This window comes from Coenobita brevimanus, chromosome 72 (genome assembly GCF_032717465.1).
Source record: "Coenobita brevimanus isolate Jiangsu-jjx chromosome 72, ASM3271746v2, whole genome shotgun sequence".
Taxonomy (NCBI): domain Eukaryota; kingdom Metazoa; phylum Arthropoda; class Malacostraca; order Decapoda; family Coenobitidae; genus Coenobita; species Coenobita brevimanus.
The window spans coordinates 32227937-32242166 of NC_137025.1; the positions used below are offsets into that span (position 1 = coordinate 32227937).

The following is a 14230-nucleotide window of genomic DNA, read 5'->3' on the forward strand; positions in this document are numbered from 1 at the left end:
GATGCTGGCAGTGATGGTCCTGCCTGTGTTTCAGCATAAGATGGTTCCACCGTCGTTTGTGCCCACAATGTTTCCAAGCTCTTGCTAATAGCAGGAGTCGCAGATGGGCGCACACCAAGGATCTGGTCAGTTGTTTCAAAAGCAAGTGGATGTTTTGTCTGTGACTCACCATTTTTTTTTTTTCATTTTATCCTTATATTTATGATATTGTATTTTCAAGTTGTTCCACTTGTTTTTAACTTGATCAGTGGTGACTCCTGGCATCTGTTGAGAAAAAAAGGCTTTCATATATTTACCATATATTAATATTTCGGTATCCTCTTCGTAAGATGTTAAAAATGTTTTTACATCATCTCATGCCACAATATCCAACACAAATTCTTAGAATGTCCAAATAATTTTTGCCATTTACATGGCAATAATGGGTTATAACTATGACATGCACTATGTGTACACATCATTAAAAACTAGTCCACTAAGGTCTATACAGATGCTCATGCCAGTGGCCACCCAAAAATGAAGGAAAAAATAAATAAATACATGACTATAAATACGAGAACTTATGTGAGTTACTATGTGCAACATGCTCCTCAAAACCCGACTGATGTACTTGGAAATCCATCCATCCATTGCCAGACGCCATGTATCCCAAACGGGATGGCCAAGGGCTTAGAGTTAATTGTTTTACAGGGAGGGGCACTAACCCTCCACCAACCCCACTTGACACGTAGGGATGCCAACAGCATCTGGTGTTCCCAGGCAGTCACCCATCCAAGTACTAACCAGACCCAACGTTGCTTAACTTCGCTGATCGGACGGGAAGCGGTGTACTCAACGTGGCATGGCCGTTGGCAATCACATACAGTATATAATAAGGTTATGCAGCATTTGTTAATGCTTGTCAACCTTGTTGTAAGCTCATGTTTAGGTTAAGAATATAGCCATCGAAACAGCATATCTCAACCAAAAAGGGTTTAAAAGTAAGGAATGAGTTACATAACAACCGGGTATCAGAAGACCATCATTCTGTAGTAAGATGACCAAAGCAACATTGCTGTTAGGTATGGGTGGTTTTGCATGAGAGTGCTAAGATTACTATTAAGAAAAAGGGAAAAGCGAGAAGGAAAAAGTGGATGTCAGATGAAACATGGAATGCAATTCAGAAAAGGAAAGAGACTAAGTTAAGAAGTGAAGAACAACATGTTGATGACCAGGTAGTTGAAGTACTTAGAGCAAAGTACTGGAGTTGACATTCTGAAGTAAAAAGACTCGTTAGACGTGATAAGAAGAGGCCATATGATGAAAAGGGAACAGAGACTGAAATTAAATTAAGTAAAAATGACGGTCAGAGCACAAGAGCAGCGTATCAGGCCATAAAGGAGTTAACTGGAACTGAAATGAGAAGGAAGGAAATACCTGTACGAGATAGAAATAGTAATTTGATGACTAAAGATTTGGATAAAAAGGGAAGGCGGAAAGAGCACTTTGAATCTTCTAAATAGACCAATCCCAGCAGAAAAGGACATTTTGCCAGCCGAGAGAGATTTGCAGATGGAAACAGGGGATATAACTTTGGAAGAGGTAGCAAAATCTATAAAGGAGTTAAAGAATTTTAAGGCCCCAGGAGAGGATGGAATATTCCCTGAAATGCTTAAGGTGGAAAATAACGAGTTGATGAATGCGCTTTTGAAACTTTTTAATGTGGCTTGGGATAATGGTGGAATTCCAGAAGAGTGGAAAAATGGAGTGATTATAAAAATACCAAAAAAGGGAGATTTAAGTGTGTGTGGCAATTGCAGGGGGATAACTTTGACACCTGTAGTTGAAAAAGTCTTTTCCAAAATCTTGTTGAACAGAATAGAGCCAGTAATTGATGAAATTTTAAGAGAAGAACAAGCGCGATTTAGAAAGGGTTGAGGCTGTAATGATCAGATTTTTACTGTAAGGCATCTAATGCAACAAGCTAATGAGATGAAAATGCCTCTTAGTATGTGTTTTGTGAAATTTGAAAAGGCGTTTGATAGTGTTTCACGTGGAGCTATGTTGAAAATTATGAGATTCTATGGTATACCAGAAAAGTTTGTAAATATTATTAGAAGCCTGCATGAAGGTACTTTTTGTAAGGTAATGGTGGGTGGTTCCTTGAGTGATCCATTTCAAGTTAGGTCAGGAGTGATTCAAGAAGGAGTTCTTTCGCCATTGTTGTTTGTTTTGGTTATGGATTATGTTATGAAAAAGGTTGTAAGGAGAACAGGTGCAGGAATTAACTGGAAAGAAAATTAGAAGCTGATGGATTTGGACTATGCTGATGATATTGTACTGAATTTGCGGAAGTATTTATGAGATGCAGAGGGTGCTTGATTGTCTGGTGGAGGAAGGAGAAAAAGTGGAATTGGTAATAAATTGCGGAAAGACTGAAATTATTAATATGAACCTGGAGAACCAAATCGATTGTGTAATTGGGAATAATGTGGTGAAGAATGTAGAAAACTTTAAATATCTGGGAACGATTGTATCATCTAATGGATCATTAAACAATGAAATTGAGGAGAGGATTAGACAGGCTTGGCAAGCTGTTGGAATGTTGAAATCTGTTTGGAATAATAATATGCTTTCGGTACATACTAAAGTGAAAATTTACAAGTCCATGGTTAGACCAATTTTAATTTATGGGCATGAGTCATGGTACAGTACAATTGCAACAGATCAGAAAGTATTAGGATCTGAGAATAAAATACTGAGAAGGATTCTTGGGGTAAAGTGGCAAGACAGAGTTACAAATGCAAGAGTAAGGGATATCACGAGAGTGGAACCAGGTAATGAATATGTGAGAATGTCTTGCTGGAAATGGCTGGGGCACATATACAGAAACGAAGGTAGTTTAATACAGGATGTGCCAAGAGTGGACTGCTAGAGGAAGAAGAGGTAGAGGTAGCCCGAAGGAAACCTGGTTGAGGACAATGAAAAAAGAAGCAGGAGAGGAGTGTTGGTGGGACCTGAAGGAGATGGCAAGAGACAAATATTGGTGGGGTGAGTTCATCGAGGCCCTATGCATCCCGTGAGGTGTCACAGGAAATGATTGATTGATTGATGGGTAGTGTAGTATAGTATACAAATGTGCACTAGAAAGCCACTATTTCAGTCCACACCACAAGCCAAAGGATCCCCCAACACATTACAGTCCTAACAAAGGAAAAGTTATTTGGACCTATTACTGTTTAGAAAGTGCATTAAAGTATAGCAATGTGCACCAGAGAGCCATTATGTCAGTGTATACCACAAGCTAAAGTAGCCCAAAACCACCATATATGCAGCATTCTCATTAGGATAATTATCAGTACCTGACCATTGTTCTGACCATTACTGTTGGAACTGTTTAGAAAGTGCAGTAAAGTATAGCAATGTGCACCAGAGAGCTAAAGTATAGAAATGTGCACCAGAGAGCTATTATGTCAGTGCATACCACAAGCTAAAGCAGCCTAAAGCACCATATATGCACCATTCTCATGAGGAAAAATATCAGTACCTGACCAAAATTGTTGTTACTGTGTTCTTCCACATTTCCTTTGACTGGCAAAGGATAGACCTGGGTAAAAAAAAAAAAAAAAAGGTTTAAAAAATAATAGAAAATGGGTAAAATATATATGAACAGTAGCATGTTCCCCTACATCAGGGGTTCTCAACCATTTTAATCTTATGTACCTCTTGAAATCTTTCAGTATTGTTCATGTACCCCTTACCCACAATGCAGCATCAGGAAGGGTGAAAAGAAATGCATGGTTTATTGACTTAGTTTATTAAGTTTAAATTGTGTTATATATGTGGAGCAGACAAACTTTTCAATTAATGTATGTCACTATGAGGTAGTGTTGATAGGAACTAGTTACTGTCATAGAGAAACACTATGTGACTGGCTGCTAGCATGCAATACATTTACTAAAACAGAACTATAGCAGACAGTTTTCGATCATTGTGACAGTGAACTAGTGCTGCTTGCAGCTAGTTGCAACTTGTAACTAGTAATAGTGATAGGTAAGTCACTGTGTGTGTGAATAGCATAAAAATAATAATAAAACAAAACTAAATCAGACACATTTTTCCAATAACTGTGACTGTGAGGTAGTGGTGTTATATACAGCTTATAACTAGTTACTCATGGGGAAATTACTGTGTGCGTGACTAGCGTCACTAGCATTAAAAAAAAAAAAAAGTAACAAAATAGAATTAAGAAGGCTTTGTGTTCCACTGACTGCGAACTAATGCTGATTGTTAAGCCTCGCAACTAGTTATTAGTAACTAGTTACTTACTCATAGGGAAGTCAGTGTGTGTGACTGCATTAAAATACAAGTATATACTAACTGAGTGAGATGGTTGGGCCTGTTTCTTTGCTACCAGCAAGTCAATCCTCGGCACAGTCTTTGAAAGAGCCACTCTTATGTCGTCTTTGACTGCAAGACGTGAACGTAACTTGTTTTTAATCAATCACAGTGCTGAGAATCCCTGCTCACAGCGGTATGTAGAAGGAAACCATTACCAGTTATTATGGCTGTAATGTAGGCACATGACTTCGTAGCCGCAAGCAAAATCTCTGACAACTTCATTCATTCATTGCCAGACGCCATGTATCCCTGACAACTTAAACGAGGAAAAAAAATCAGACTACAAATACACTGGAAACCTGAGGGTGAGAGTAGTGAGGGAAGAGTGGTGAGTGGGTGACAATGAGAGGCGAACAGTGCGTCTCACTTTGGTACCTGTTCGGTACGCGTGAGGAGAGACGTGATCGATAGAAAACGAGCAAGGGTGACTACTGTATTATGAGTTTGCAAGGTTGTGTGGCAAGTGTAGTCCAAGAGAGCTTTCTCTCAAATGACATAACTCCAAGAGTTTCCTTGTTAACGTTGTCACTTAGTATCCTGGTTCTAGTGGAGGACACATCTAGCCTAGCACATGTAGGCCACTTTCTACAAAGAGGTTTGCAGTTATTCAAAACCGAAGTATTTTGAGAAACCTGTCACGTACCCCCAAAATTCCTCTCACGTACCCCTGGGGGTACGCGTACCCCAGGTTGAGAACCCCTGCCCTACATGGTAGAGAAAATATCAGGCATTATCCTAGAATACCATTGTAGTGCATGAAAACATGGCCATAACAGTCCAGTTACAGCAGATGTAACATCACAAAACAAAAAATAACATACCTCCACCTGCATTTGATGGCAAATGTCTATCCACACAGCGGCATTTTTTTTCCAGTTTACCACTAAGTCTGTGGTAATTGTCCCTGATGACAGAGACGAGGACCTCAGTGCAGTGGGAACTCCGCATCACGGTATTCATAATACCACCACAGGACGAAGTCACAGGAATAAATCAGAGAAAAAGAAATAATAATAATAAATATCTAGAGGGAAAATACTAAATTCCTGAATGACTAGAAATGAACATAATGCAGAGTTCTGCTGCATTAAAATACACCAAGGTTTTCCGCAGCTGCAACAGATTCTGAAAGTGTTATTGGTATCATCCAATAATAGGTGATATAACTACCATGTCCACTAATTATTCTTCTCAAACCCCAGTTCGTTATAGGTTTTACCGGAGCCAACAAAATGTTGGATGTGCCAGAGCAACTTTAAAGTACCTGCATATTTATTCAATACTACCAAGCGGCCAGTGTCCATTTTTCCAAAACAAATATCATGACAATGAATACAATACATAAATTTTCAGTCTGGAATAAATGAGGACTGACTGGATTATTTATATGACGCAATACACCACGTTGAGTACACCGCTTCCCGTCCGATCAGCGAAGTTAAGCAACGTTGGGTCTGGTTAGTACTTGGATGGGTGACCGCCTGGGAACACCAGATGCTGTTGGCATAACGTTCTCCTACGTGTCAAGTGGGGTTGGTGGAGGATTAGTGCCCCTCCCTGTAAAACAATTAACGCTAAGCCCTTGGCCACCCCGTTTGGGATACATGGCGTCTGGCAATGAATGAATGATGAAACACACCTGTTTTTTACACGCTGGCTAATTGGTCTGCCCGTATGTTCTCTTCCTGGGCAAGGTGGCGAGCCAAACAAAAAGGTGCCTCCCTCTTAGTGCGTACGTTTTATGGCACAGACTACACGTTAGTGATTCGGTTCCTGGAAAAGAACGGTACTGCATCAGAGAATATAGGTATTTCTTAAAGTGATATTTATTAAATAAGGTGAGCAACTTTTACAGAAAGTCAAAGAATTTCTTCAGTTATGGAGGTCATCATTTATAAAGAAATGGTGATAATCCCTCCCTCCCTCCATAGGATACCCCGCTGTTGTCTGCAGGAAATTGAGAAAACGTTAGGAAGGCCAAATAGTACAAATTATACCTGTGGTAGTTTACCCAGCACCTAGTACAGAAGGACTGCCCTCATCGTATTCACTCCCTGACAATGTGGCCAAGCAAGCATCGTGTGGCCTCATCGTTGTAGGAGTATTCCTTTCCGCAACGCTGGCATTTGTTTCCTAGAAAATGAAAGGGAATTCAGAGTGCATGAGCATGAACAAATGAAATCTGCAAATAAAAAGTAATTTAATATATCATTGTATAAATAAAATCTGAGACTGTAACCGATTTTCTCTGTGTGTCGTCACTCCAAATGCTCAAAAGGCCTTCAGCCTAAGCCTCCCCCTCCCCCAGCACACAAACATGCCCGATGACTGTGTGTGTGTGTGTGTGTGTGTGTGTGTTGCCAACTCCGAATTTCAAAACCCGCTAGGCTGGACCCCCCAAAATGCTAGATTTGGGCAAAAACCCGCTAGATTTTAAAATGTTGTCTATTGTAAAAAGCATACTAAGAAAACGATAATTCACATAGTTTGAGAATCAAGAGTTAAATGTTTCATAATTCGATTATAATTAACTTGATTACAGCAAGAAAAAAAAAAATCACTAAAAAGTACTATTGCCTTCATAATTCCTCGGAAACATTAGTCAGTATCGAGATCTGGTTACAAACATGGTATTCCAATTCTATGGGAAAATTAAACATGGAGAGTACGTATTATCTCTGCTGAACTTGGTCATCAATGCATTAGAAAGAGAATACATGAGATTTCCAGACCTCGATAAATGACGATGTGTTCTTGGAGTACTGAAAGCAACAGTACATCCGTCACAATCTGTAAACTGACTCGCCTGGGACAGTAACCGACTCGCCGACGCAGTATGACCGAACTGACAGGAAGCGGACGTCAACATGAACCAATAAAAGTGAAATGAACGTAGGCAGTAGTGTAACATACATACATGCTTACGAGTGGGAGGCAGACTGATTACAAGTTAATTAATTTTACTGGTTTAATTTGTCAGACTGCATGACAAATATATCCTTCCTATTCCCCTAGGAAACCGTTAGATGAGTATGCAATCCCGCTAGATTTTCCGCTAGTCGCTAAATCAATATTATACCAGCTAGATTACAAACCAAACCTCCAGATTTAGCGGGAAAACCGCTAAATTGGCAACACTGGTGTGTGCTTATGTGTACACACACACACACACACACACACAATACCCATACATTCAGTTTATACAGTGAATAAGCATGGGTTAGGTTAATTGCCATATATTTTCTCTCTCTCTCTCTCTCTCTCTCTCTCTCTCTCTCTCTCTCTCTCTCTATATATATATATATATATATATATATATATATATATATATATATATATATATGTCAGGCAGAAAGAGCCAAAAGCAACGAGCCCACAAAACTGTTCCTTCCAAGAGAAAAACAAAATACAAGAGAGAGCCAAATTCAAGATCCGATTATTTCCAGATGCCTGGACACACTGCGTTTGAAAGACTGGAGATCATAGACAGCAGGAAATACAGACAGAGGGAGACAGTTCCAGAGTTGACCTGTTCCTTAAATGAAGGACTGGGAGTAACAGTTAACTCTTGCATTAGAGAGTTGGACAGAAAAAGGATGAGAGTTTGCTGATAGACGGGTGCTACGCGCCCGTCGTAGGGATGGAGGAATGCATGCAGACAGTTCAGAGGAGCAGTGACCACTGAAGTAGCGATAGAAAAGAGATAAAGATGCAACAGTGCGGCGAAGAGACAAAGGTTGAAGGGAGTCCATAAGAGGAGGAGAGTTAATGAGGCAAAAAGCCTTTGACTCCACCCTATTGAGAAGAGCTGTATGTGAGGAGCCTCCCCACACATGAGAGTTGTACTCTACACAGGGGCGGATAAAAGCCCTGTATAGAGTCAACAATTGTGCAGGGGTAAAGAAGGAACGGAGTCAGCTTAGCACACCTAATCTCTTGGAAGCAGATTTTACTGGAGATGTAATATGATCTTTTCAAGATAATTCCCGAGTAAATGAAACTACAAGCATGTTCAAGGATGATGCAGGATTAACCTGAATATTATTAAACATTAGTGGAAGATTTTGTCGGGTTGATAGGTGCAAAAACTGAGTCTTTGATGCATTAAAAACAACCAGATTATTTTTACCCCAGTTAGAGATACGAGCCAAGTCAGACATTAGGTGTGCCATAGCCTCATCCCTTGTTTGTTGAAGTAACTGCTGAGATGGACGTTGCGGGAATCGAATGGAAAGGTGAAGGGTGGAGTCATCAGCGTATGAGTGGATAGGGTTAGATGTACAGCTTAGAAGGTCATTGATGAATAAAAGGAAGAGAGTTGGTGATAGAACAGAGCTTTGAGGAACACCACTGTTAATAGATCTAGGATAAGAACGATGGCTGTCTACAACAGCGGCTATAGAACGAGCAGAAAGGAAACTAGAGATGAAGGCACAGATAGAAGGATAGAAACCGTAAGAGGGCAGTTTGGAAATTAAAGATTTATGCCAGACTCGATCGAAAGCCTTAGAGATGTCAAGTGCAATGGCAAAGCTTTCGCCAAAGTCCCGAAAGGAGGATGACCAGGAGTCTGAAAGGTAGGTGAGAAGATCGCCAGTGGAGCGTCCCTGACGGAACCCATACTGACGATCAGAAAGAAGGTTATGATAGGAAAGATGCTTTAAAATTTTTCTATTAAGAACAGACTCGAAAACTTTCAAGATACCGGATGTTAAACCAATTGGACGATAGTTAGAGGATTGGGAATGGTCACCCTTGTTTGGGACTGGCTGAATGAGAGCAAACTTCCAGTAAGAAGGAAAGATACAAGTTGACAGACAAAGGCGAAAGAGTTTGCTTAGGCAGGCTGTAAGCACAGAAGCACAGTTCTTGAGAACAACAGGAGGGACCCCATCAGGCCCATATGCCTTATTAGTATTGAGGCCTGTGACAGCAGAAAATACATCAGCTGAAGAAATTTTAATGTCAGCCATGATGAAGTCAGAGGGGGGAAGTGATGGAGGAACAGCACCGGAATCGTCTAAGATAGAATTGGAGGAGAAAGTTTGAGTGAAGAGATCTCCTTTATCAGTAGAAGAAATAGCTACAGAGCAATCAGAGTAGAAAAGAGGAGGGAAGGATGATGAGGTAAGGTTGTTAGAAAGGTTTTTCGCAAGGTGCCAGAAGGAGCGGGAAGAATTCGAGATAGAGAGTTGAGGCACTTAGTATGGATGAAATTATTTTTAGCAGAGTGAAGAACAGACTTAGCACGATTCCGGGCAGAATGTATATATATATATATATATATATATATATATATATATATATATGCTGAACCATGGAGGAGAGAGAGTAGTAGAATCGATGTGGAAGATGTGCAGATTGGCTTAGGAGGCAAGTAGAGTCCTGGACGATTGGAAGTCAGGTATGATTATTCTCTTGTACAAAGGAAAAGGGGAAAAAGAAGTGTGTGGTAATCATAGCGGCATTTGTCTTCTTAGTGTAATAGGAAAAGTGTATGGTAGGATATTTATTGAAAGAGTTAGGGAAATAACAGAGGAATTAGTTGGAGAAGAACAGGGAGGCTTTAGGAAGGGAAGAGGTTCTGTAGATCAGATATGTATTCTTAGATCTTTAGTGGAAAAGTTTCTAGAGAAGGGAAAGAAGTTGTATGCGGCTTTCATGGATTTGGAGAAAGCATATGACAGGGTGGATAGACAAGGATTGTGGAAAGTTTTAAGAATATATGGAGTAGATGGAAAGTTGTTGAATGCTGTGAAGAGTATGTATGATGGTGCTAAGGCTGCAGAGCGTGTGGATGGTGAACTGAGTGAATTTTTCTCTTTGAAGGTTGGGTTGAAACAGGGATGTGTCATACCTCTATGGTTGGTCAATCTGTACATGGATGGAGTAATAAAAGAGATACAAGGTAGGGCAGTGGATGTTGAAGTGGCCCTAGTGAGAAAGCGTAGTGTTTGGAAACTCTCTGTACTGTTGTTTGCAAATGATACTGTGTTGTTAGTTGAAGTCGATGGGGAGCTGCAAGGCTTGTTGAATGAGTTTGGGAGTGTGTGTAAGAATCAGAATCTAAAGGTGCATGCAGGGAGGAGTAAAATGATAGTCTTTGAGACAGGTGAAGTCAGTGAATGTACAGTGGGGTTGGATGGTAAGGAAATGGAAAATGTGAGTACGATTAAGTACATGGGGAGTGTGATGAGTATGGATGGAAGTTCGGAGGGAGAGGTGCTTGAAAGGGTACAACAAGGAAGAAAGGTTGCTGGTTCCTTGAAAGCAGTGATAAGAAAAAGGGAAGTGAGAATGGAAGTGAAAAAGTTACTACATAACAGTATTGTGATACCAACTCTAACGTATGGAAGGGAAGCTTGGACATTGTTGGAAGGACACAAGTCAAGAGTGAGAGCAGTGGAAATGAGTTATTTAAGAGGAGCCTGTGGAGTCACATGGAGAGACAGGCTGACGAATGAGGGTATAAAAGAGCGTTGTGGTGTGGATGTGGATGTGATAGGAAGTGTTAGGAGGAACACACTGAGGTGGTTTGGCCATGTGGAGTGGATGGAGGGTGGCAGACTGACGAGGAGAGTCCAAACTCACACACCCAACACAAGTAAATACACGTGTGGGTGGGTGGGTGTTTGGGTGGGTGGGTTTATATGTTTTTTTTTCATGCGAGGAAGAAGGAGCCAAAGGCCATGAGCCCGCAATAACAGTTCCCTCCAAGAGAAAAACAAAATATAAGAGAGAGCCAAATTCAAGATCCATTCATTTTGAGATGCCTGGACACACTTGTATCGGTACACGGCTAGCACTAAATATCGTGCCACCGCTAGCACCAATTTAATGTATCGGTACACAGCTAGCACTAAATATCGTGCCACCGCTAGCACCAATAAATATTATGTGTTCTGCTGTTTTAGTATAACTAGACCACCGTGTTGGAGATCGACGACACTGTCTGTAGTACATGTCAGCTACTCGCCGTCACTGCCCGACACTTCCCACCAAAGGTCCTCTGCCACGAGAAGGTGGAAGCTGGTCTGTTATTAAGTGGTAGCGTAAGTTGACAGAAATGAGCAGATTAAATCTCTCTTTATTGGGTACAGAATAATATAACTGCGACCCGAGAGATATGTAAGAGCGATACCACCTCCTTTTGTAACTATAAAACGGCTTCTGACGCTGTACACTCACCAAGCCGACTAGGGCGCGGTGCTGAGGTCAGCTAAAAAGTGAGGTGCCGAGCATTTACATATACTCTGGGCTTATGCAAAAAGTAGAGATAAATGACAACTCTACTAGCACATTATACACCTCTATAAAATGGTATTAAGTACATTCACATATACCAACATAGTAAATGGTTCCCCAGGAGTTTACACTTACGAACTATTCAGATTTCTTTTCATTTCTCCTAACCTTCTTTTTATAATTGAAACAGGGTGGCACTTGTGGTCTGCCATCCACCTTCTTCTATACCACAGCTAACAGCGAAATGATATTTGGTTGTTCATCATTCACACTTCATTACACGCTGTTAATTATGACTAAACAGCTTTAAAAATTATTATGTAAAATGTGTGATACTACAACTTCATATTGAAAAAGATGTTGACACCAGAACATCGCTCGGCCACACCATTGACGTCCTCGTCGACATTGTTGTCCTAACTACCGTGTAGCCTAACCAGAGTGTAGGGTAGCTAACTATTCAGGAACATCCACTTGCAATCCTCGAGTACGGACACGTGGTATCAGTGGGTTCCTTAATTGGCGCCTTAAATAGTAGCCTAAACCACAAACACAGGACAAGACCACAATAAGAAGAAGACCAATGCCAGGACCAAAATAGGAAGGAGAAAGGTATGAAGGAAGATAGGACAGTACATAAGGCTCTAAATCAGTCCTGTTCAGGTGGGAGAGGAAGGTAAGCTCCTTTAATACATGAGACAGCCTGTTCACATTCAAGGAAGTAACATTGAATGAAGGTAAAAAGGGTCGTAACTGGGATGAGAAGTTCACTGTCAAAGCTAGATGATGCTTGCTAGGCAGAACTGCTATCTCTTTACTGTGTAACTCACAAAAATCAGGTGCAATATAGTACCCCTTTACTGTAAGGAATTGATTCTGTGAGGCACAAATCACAGTTACATCCTCTGTCTAAGGAAAGTAAACGTACTGTTTCACATGAATATGAGCATGGAAAACTGACTTCAACTGAATGGGTTGGAAGGTGCAACGTTGCAGAGCAGAGGAAGTATTTGTGTCCAACAAGGCCCTCTTACACTCCTCTACCTTTAATGGTACGAAGACAAAATGGAAAGCAGGACATACATGGAGATCAAGAAATGAGGCCTTACACTTCTCAAATTCATCCACAGTCGTTTCTGCTACATATTTCTTGTCATCTGAGACAACTAGCACCTCTGGACCCTCTTCAATAACAACAAGTGTATTATTAGCAGTAGCAAAAGGGAAGGAAATGAACCGCCATGCCTGGTATGTTACAGCATTCCTCATAGGTACCAATATCAGGATGCCTTCATGGGTCAACTGGGCCTCTAACAATGGGTAATAATATTCCAGTTGACTCAGATCAAAGAGTGGCATAAGTCCATGCTTCCACATAGCTATATCAAGTGCATTTGTTAGTATATTAGTAGGCAGCAATAAAGCATTAACCCTGTTCAAACTTGCATCGATTCAGCCGTCCACCATATTGGGTGCATGCTTCTCCAAAGCAGTGGTTGACTCGTCGAGAGCATGTAAGTACTCAGCGAATAACACCAAGTTAACTAGGGTTGGTAGGTTAATTTGGATGTTGTTCACAAGCTCTACTAGATGGTTGGTAGTCCTAATTATCTCGTTAGCTTTGTTAGTGAACTCATCTAACTGTTTATACACATGCATGATTAATCTATTATTGGCTTTAGCGGCCAGTGTCAAGTCATGCATCTGTCTACCCAATTGCACTACATCCTTATCTAATGCCGTACCAAAGAGTTGTTGAGACAGGATTTCTAGAAAATCCACAAGTCCTCTCTTAGTACGTGCATGGACATGCTTGGAAAGATCAGAGTGTACGTAAGGTAAAGCAACATGCAAGTTAGTGAGCCTGTCGGTGAGCCTGTCTATATGCCTAGTCTGAAGCTCAACAATTCCATGCAAGGTTCGTTCCAAAGCTTCAGTGTCAGAGTTCGTCAATCGTGGGTTTCGATTAAACATCTTTCCCACTTCCAACAGTTGCTGTCTGAGATTCGACAAGCCCTTGGAGACCTCCTTGACAATATCTGGCGTTTGGAGATAGCCTTCCATTGGATAGTAGATGCATACTGCATCTTCCACTATTACGACTTCTCCAAGTGGGCTCTTCAGTGCTCCTGGCATTAACGCGGTCGTGTCCGTGTCCGACGTCTTTCCATAGGTCCACCCCAAGCAACGCACGAGGAGTATGAGCCACAGCCACATTTTTTTTCTGCAAGAGAAGATACTCCCTTAATCACTCTTGTTGTGGGATCGTAGCTTGCTGTGATACTCTTGGTTAGGTACGGACGACGACATAGACTGCGACAAAGACAGAGGGGACAACACATCAGACGCAGGGTTAGTTAGGCCTAGCTCTTGACTTACTAGTTTGATCCTATCAGCATGTACTACCTCCTGAGTTCCATTAGCTTCATCCTTTATTCTATAAGTATTTCCACGTACTCGTTCCACAACGGTATATGGTCCGCGGAACTTAGGTCTGAGCTTGGAAATTCTCTCAGGGTTGTGGATCATGACCTTCTGGCCTGCCTGTAACGTCTTTTCTTGACTACTTTTGTGTTGTTTCGCCATCATCTCCGCTCTTGAGGCT

At 41.1% G+C, this 14230-nt stretch overlaps 1 non-coding gene and 1 pseudogene across 1 annotated transcript; one reads left to right on the forward strand and one right to left on the reverse strand.

Annotated features, from left to right (window-relative positions):
• Positions 1-734: 734 nt before the first annotated feature.
• On the reverse strand, positions 735-853 carry LOC145407333 (5S ribosomal RNA). The gene has a single exon (XR_013898694.1). It is a non-coding gene; the product is annotated as a 5S ribosomal RNA (ribosomal RNA).
• A 4913-nt stretch (positions 854-5766) lies between these two features.
• LOC145407290 (5S ribosomal RNA) lies at positions 5767-5886 on the forward strand (annotated as a pseudogene).
• Positions 5887-14230: the final 8344 nt, after the last annotated feature.